This window comes from Oncorhynchus nerka, linkage group LG3 (genome assembly GCF_034236695.1).
Source record: "Oncorhynchus nerka isolate Pitt River linkage group LG3, Oner_Uvic_2.0, whole genome shotgun sequence".
Lineage (NCBI taxonomy): Eukaryota > Metazoa > Chordata > Actinopteri > Salmoniformes > Salmonidae > Oncorhynchus > Oncorhynchus nerka.
This window is the reverse complement of record NC_088398.1, coordinates 58,337,056-58,344,258: the sequence shown is the minus strand read 5'-3', so window position 1 is coordinate 58,344,258 and position 7,203 is coordinate 58,337,056. Positions and strand designations below refer to the sequence as shown.

Below are 7,203 nucleotides of genomic sequence, written 5' to 3'. Positions count from 1 at the left end.
GTCTTGGTAGATTTGCTGTGGTCTGATACTCCTTCCATTTCAATATTATCGCTTGCACAGTGCTCCTTGGGATGTTTAAAGCTTGGGAAATCTTTTTGTATCCAAATCCGGCTTTAAACTTCTTCACAACAGTATCTCGGACCTGCCTGGTGTGTTCCTTGTTCTTTATGATGCTCTCTGCACTTTTAACGGACCTCTGAGACTATCACAGTGCAGGTGCATTTATACGTAGACTTGATTATACACAGGTGGATTGTATTTATCATCATTAGTCATTTAGGTCAACATTGGATCATTCAGAGATCCTCACTGAACTTCTGGAGTGTGTTTGCTGCACTGAAAGTAAAGGGGCTGAATAATTTTGCACGCCCAATTTTTCAGTTTTTGATTTGTTAAAAAAGTTTGAAATATCCAATAAATGTCGTTCCACTTCATGATTGTGTCCCACTTGTTGTTGATTCTTCACAAAAAAATACAGTTTTATATCTTTATGTTTGAAGCCTGAAATGTGGCAAAAGGTCGCAAAGTTCAAGGGGGCCGAATACTTCGCAAGGCACTGTACTACATTATTATCTACACTAGTTCCGTTGTAGTATTAGGGAAATCTCATGTGGTATTTATCTGCACTGTAGATATATTGGATTATAAGGGTCAAAAGCATTCCATGCAATGGAGTAAAGAAGAGATTAATCACACTATGCAAATTATTAGTTCATTTGCATAATATGCCATTACAATGCTTACGCCTAAGCATCTAAACATTTTGAACTGTCTTAGTCCAATCAATACATTGAATTAATAATTGTAGCAATGAAGATCTAGATCACCTTAAAATAAATTGTATCATTGGGAACAACTTTGTTACAGTAACAGTGTAATAGTAGCAGTGGATTGGAAGGTCAGAGGTCAGCACTATATAATATCTATCGGTAGCCAAGCTGTCTGAGCATCACCCCTGTATTCCGTGCTCTGTGCTGTCCAGGCCTCTACCGCATTTCATAGGAGAGGAGGAACAAGTCAATCCCTCACCCAACCAACCACCCATCCAGCCAGCCAGCCAGCCACCCACTCAAGCCACTCACTCACTCACTCACCGAGCCACTCACCCACCCACCCACCCACCCAGCCTGTCCTATCTGTCTGTAATGCACTTCTTTACAGACATCAGTTATCATATCCTGTTAATCTGAGCAAACAACATGGCAGATAGCAGCTTGAAAGGAAATGCCTACTCACCTAGTGACAGAGACAACCTGCTCTCTCTTTCTCTCTCTGCTATCTCTCTGCTATCTCTCTCCCCATATCTTTCTCTCGCTCACTTTTTCATTCTCTCTCTTTCTTTCTCTCTTTCTCTCTGTATATACAGTAAATCTGTCTCTCTTTCTCTCCTTTCTTTCTCTTTCTGTCACTCCTGTTTGTCTCTGTCTCATGCTTTGTCTCTCTCTCTCTCCCCGTATATACAGTAAATCTCTCTCTCTTCCTCTCTCTCTCTCTCTCTCTCTCTCTCCCACTCTCTCTCTCTCTCTCTCTCTCTCTCCGTTCTGTGTGTTTGTCTCTGTCATTAATCAGTACAAACACACTGACACCTGTTCTATCCCGTCCACCACTGCCAGCAAGGTAAACTCAGCCTAATTGGCACCAGACAATATTAAGTTGAATTAATTAATTATTAACCCTAGCTACCTCATCTACAAATAGTAGGATACATTGTGTTTGCTTAGGCTTTCTTGTCTTTTGTATCATTGCGAATTGTGATAACTTGCTACATTCAGATGGCTTACTTCTGCAATAATTAAGCTCAGTCATAGGTTTGGTAAATAGGATAATTGATAGGAGAATGAGTGAATGCAAATAGCAGAAATACCTGGATGGTATAGACATTTCCCCTTTGAGAACTACTTATTGTTTGACGACAATATCATGTGTATGGCATTCCACTGATGTTGTTCTGCATCTCTTTTTCTCCAGGCTCCACTGACACGGTGACGTGTTCTGTCTATGGCATATGGCACCTTGTTACCACTGCAATGCACATCATCATGGGTACGTTCTCATGTTCTCCAGTATTATCCCATTTAAGATGTAGACATCACTACAATGCTATTGATAATAGAGCTGCTTCGTAACACAGAGACCTTGAGCAATGGAACAGGGATCTAATACAGCTCAAATATACACTGAGTGGAAATGGTATGCATATTTACTTTACAATTCCACCAAGTTGTGTGTGTGCGATCCTCACATAAGGTATGGGTTTCAGTATTATATGGTGCTCCTTCGCCACAATAGAATGGTTGGTGAGGAACTAGTGGTTGGTGCAATCTGGTCCTTAATTAGCTCCATCGCTGCAATTGTGGGATGTGGGAGGCCCTGAGGAAAGCTGCTGGTATTGTCTTCTGACTACTAGATCTGGTTAACAGGCCCCCTGGAAGAATGAACAGTCCCTGGAGAACAAGGGGGAAGGGCTGTCATCCTGTCCCTCACACGTTCTCTGTATTTTCTCACGGTGTAGATAGGGCTTTGTCACACTGGCTGAGTCTCTTGTGACAGACTCTTAACATAAATGTTAACAATTCTAATAGCTGGCTTGGGCAGGTGTTATTTGGTTCTGGTGTTTGGAGAATACAAACCTTACCATACGTCTGTCTGTCTTTCTGTCTGTCTGTCTGAGGAGGAGGTGAAGTTCCTGGTAGTGAATTGTCTGATCTGTTGTGTTGGCGGTGCTGTGTGAGCTTCTCCCGACTTAGCCTGATAGACAAGAGGATTGGGCTGTGAAGAGATAAGAGACAGTACCAGGGTTTACTGGAAAACATGCCACACAAAATATACTTTGGAGATAGAATGCCCTCTTTTTGTGGACATTCAAACAATATGTTTATTGCATTAGCTGTATCCCTGTTATAAATGCAGTATAATGTATAGTAAAATCAGTTAGAAATGTTATGAAAAAATAGCAACTCTGCGATGGCGTTGACAGAGAGGGCTGCCTCGCTTCTAGTCCTTAGGAAACATTGCAGTAAATTGTTTTTTGATGTATTGTTTCTTACTTTGTTAGCCCAGAAAATCTTAAGTGTAATTACATACAGCCGGGAAGAACTATTGGATATCAGAGCAATGTTAACTTACCAGCACTACGACCAGGAATATGACTTTCCCGAAGCGGATCCTTTGGCCGCACCACCAGGGCATTTGAACTGATTCCAGAGGCCGACCCAAAACAACGCCGCCGGAGGAGAGGGAGTCGAATCGGTCTTCTAGTCAAACTTCGGAGGAGCGCACACCCCCACCGCTTCCAAGTATATTACTCGCTAATGTCCATCCCTAGATAACAAAGTTGACGAAATCAGGGCAAGGGTTGCTTTCCAGAGAGACATCAGGGATTGTAACATACTCGGTTTCACGGAAACATAACTCTCTGGGGATATGCTGTCGGAGTCGATATAGCCACCTGAATTCTCAGTGCATCGCACTGACATCAATAAATGTCTCTATGGGAAGAAGAAGGGCAGGGGTGTATGTTTCATGATTAACGACTCATCGTGTAATTGTAACAATATACAGGAACTCAAGTCCTTTTGTTCACCTGACCTAGAATTCCTCACAATCAAATGCCGACCGTATTATTTCCAAAAATAATTATATTCAGTTATTTTCACAGCCATGTTTATCAAATCAAATCAAATTGTACTTCTCACGTTCCGAATATAACAGGTATTCCTTACAGAGAAATACTTCTTTACAAGCCCTAACCAACAATGCAGTTAAAAAAAATATATATATATATATATATATATATATGTATAAAATACCTTACAAAAAATAAAATAAAATAAACATAAGTAACAAATAATTAAAGAGCAGCAATAAAATAACAATAGCGAGGCTATATACAGGGGGTACCTGTACAGAGTCAATATGCGGGGGCACGGGTTAGTCGAGGTAATTGAGGTAATATGTACATCTACAGTTGAAGTCGGAAGTTTACATACACTTCGGTTGGAGTCATTAAAACTTGTTTTTCAACAACTCCACAAATTTCTTGTTAACAAACTATAGTTTTGGCAAGTCTGTCAGGAAATCTACTTTGTGCATGATTTGTTCTATAAAGTTCATAATTTCTGTCCAAAGTTGTCCCCCTTGTTGTTAGTGCGTTCAGCCCAGTAATCCAACTTCATGACCCGCGAGGTGCAGACAAAAAGTCCAAAAGTTCCATTACAGTCCGTATAAACATGTCAAACGATGTATAAAATCAATCTTTAGGATGTTTTTAACATACATCTTCAATAATGTTCCAACCGGAGAATTCCTTTGCCTTCAGAAATGCAATGGAATGCGAGCTAACTCTCATGTGAATGAGCATCATGAGCTCGTGGCACTCTGCCAGACCACTGACTCATGAGACCTCATGAGCCCCCACTTCACAGTAGAAGCCTCAAACAAGGTTCTAAAGACTGTTGACATCTCGTGGAAGCCTTAGGAAGTGCAATTTGACCCCATAGACACTGTGTTTCAATAGGCCAAGCGTTGAATAACTACAAACCTCAGATTTCTCAGGTTTTCGCCTGCCATATGAGTTCTGTTATACTCACAGACATCATTCAAACAGTTATAGAAACTTTAGAGTGTTTTCTATCCAAATAGACTAATAATATGCATATATAAGCAACTGGGACTGAGAAGCAGGCAGTTTACTCTGGGCATGCTTTTCATCCAAACGTGAAAATGCTGCCCCCTATCCCAAAATGGTTTTAACCAGCTTGGGAAATTCCAGAAGATTTTGTCATGGCTTTAGAAGCTTCTGAAATGACATAATTTGAGTCAATTGGAGGTGTACCTGTGGATGAATTTCAAGGCCTACCTTCAACCTCAGTGCCTCTTTGCTTGACATCATGAGAAAAAAAGGTTTGGTTCATCCTTGGGAGCTTTTTCCAAATGCCTGAAGGTACCACGTTCATCTGTACAAACAATAGTACCAAGTATAAACACCATGGGACTACGCAGCCGTCATACCGCTCAGGAAAGAGACACGTTCTGTCTCCTAGAGATTAACGTACTTTGGTGCGAAAGGTGCAAATCAATCCCAGAACAACAGCAAATGACCCTGTGAAGATGCTGGAGGAAACAGGTACAAAAGTACCTTTATATACTGTAAAACAAGTCCTATATCGACATAACCTTCTGTACAGCACTTTGAGATATCAGCTGATGTACGAAGGGCTATATTGATTTGATAACCTGAAAGGCCGCTCAGCAAGGAAGAAGCCTCTGCTCCAAAACCGCCATAAAAAAGCCAGACTACGGTTTGCAACTGCACATGGGGACAAAGATCGTACTTTTTGGAGAAATGTCCTCTGGTCTGATGAAACAAAAATAGAACTGTTTGGCCATAATGACCATCGTTATTTTTGGAGGAAAAAGGGGGAGGCTTGCAAGCCGAAGAACACCATCCCAACCATCAAGCAGCATCATGTTGTGGGGTGCTTTGCTGCAGGAGGGACTGGTGCACTTCACAAAATAGATGGCTTAATGAGGAAAGAAAATGATGTGGATATATTGAAGCAACATCTCAAGACATCAGTCAGGAAGTTAAAGCTTGGTCGCAAATGGCTATTCCAAAAGGACAATGACCCGAAGAATACTTCTAAAGTTGTGGCAAAATGGCTTAAGGACAACAAAGTCAAGGCATTGGAGTGGCCATCACAAAGCCCTGACCTCAATCCCATAGACAATTTGTGGACAGAACTGAAAAGGCGTGAGCGAGCAAGGAGGCCTACAAACCTGACTCAGTTACACCGGCTCTGTCAGGAGGAATGGGCAAATGTTCCCCCAACTTATTGTGGGAAGCTTGTTGAAGGCTACCTGAAATGTTTGACCCAAGTTAACCAATTTAAAGGCAATGCTACCAAATACTAATTGAGTGTATGTAAACTTCTGACCCACTGGGAATGTGATGAAAGAAATAAAAGCTGAAAGAAATCATTCTCTATACTATTATTCTGACATTTCAATTTTTTTAAAATAAAGTGGTGATCCTAACTGACCTAAGACAGGGAATTTTTATTGGGATTTAATGTCAGGAATTGTGAAAAACTGAGTTTAAATGTATTTGGCTAAAGTGTATGTAGACTTCCAACTTCAACTGTAGGTAGAGTTATTAAAGTGACTGTTGCATAGATAATAACAGAGAGTAGCAGCAGTGTAAAAGAGGAGGGGGTGGGCAATGCAAATAATCTGGGTAGCCATTTGTTTAGATGTTTGGGAGTCTTATGGCTTGGGGGTAGAAGCTGTTTAGAAGCCTCTTGGACCTAGACATTAGCGCTCCGGTACCGCTTGCCATGCGGTAGCAGAGAGAGCATTCTATGGCTAGGGTTGCTGGAGTCTTTGGCAATTTTTATTGCCTTCCTCTGACACCGCCTGGTATAGAGCTTCTGGATGGCAGGAAGGGCTGGGCCGATGTACTTGCCATACGCACTATCCTCTGTAGTGCCTTGCGGTTGGAGGCTGGGCAGTTGGCATACCAGGCAGTGATCAGGATGCTCTCGATGATGCAGTTGTAGAACCTTTTGAGGATCTGAGGACCCATGTCAAATCTTTTCAGTCTTCTGAGGGGGAATAGGTTTTGTCATGCTGTCTTCACGACTGTCTTGGTGTGCTTGGACCATGTTAGTTTGTTGGTGATGTGGACACCAAGAAACTTGAAGCTCTCAACCTGCTCCATTACAGTCCCGTCAATGAGAATGGGGGCGTCTTCGGTCCACAATCATCTCCTTTGTCTTGATCACATTGAGGGAGAGGTTTCTGTGCTGGCACCACATGGCCAGGCCTCGGACCTCCTCCCTATAGGCTGTCTTGTCATTGTCTGTGATCAGGGCTACCACTGTTGTGTCATCTGCAAACTTTATGATGGTGTTGGAGTTGTGCTTGGCCGTGCAGTCATGAGTGAACAAGGAGTACAAGAGGGGACTGAGCACGCACCCCTGAGGGGCCCCCGTGTTGAGGATCAGTGTGGTGGATGTGTTGTTACCTACCCTTACCACCTGGGGGAGGCCCGTCAGGAAGTCCAGGATCCAGTTGCACAGGGAGGTGTTTTGTCCCAGGGTCCTTAGCTTAGTGATGAGCTTTGAGGGTGTGTTGAAGGCTGAGCTGTAGTCAATGAATAGCATTCTCACATAGGTGTTATTTTTGTCTAGGTGGGAAAGGGCA

General features: G+C 42.3%; 1 pseudogene; it reads left to right on the top strand.

The window, feature by feature from the left end:
• Nucleotides 1-7,203, top strand: part of LOC115116434 (ceramide kinase-like protein) — a 63,012-nt pseudogene that overhangs the window by 43,213 nt on the left and 12,596 nt on the right.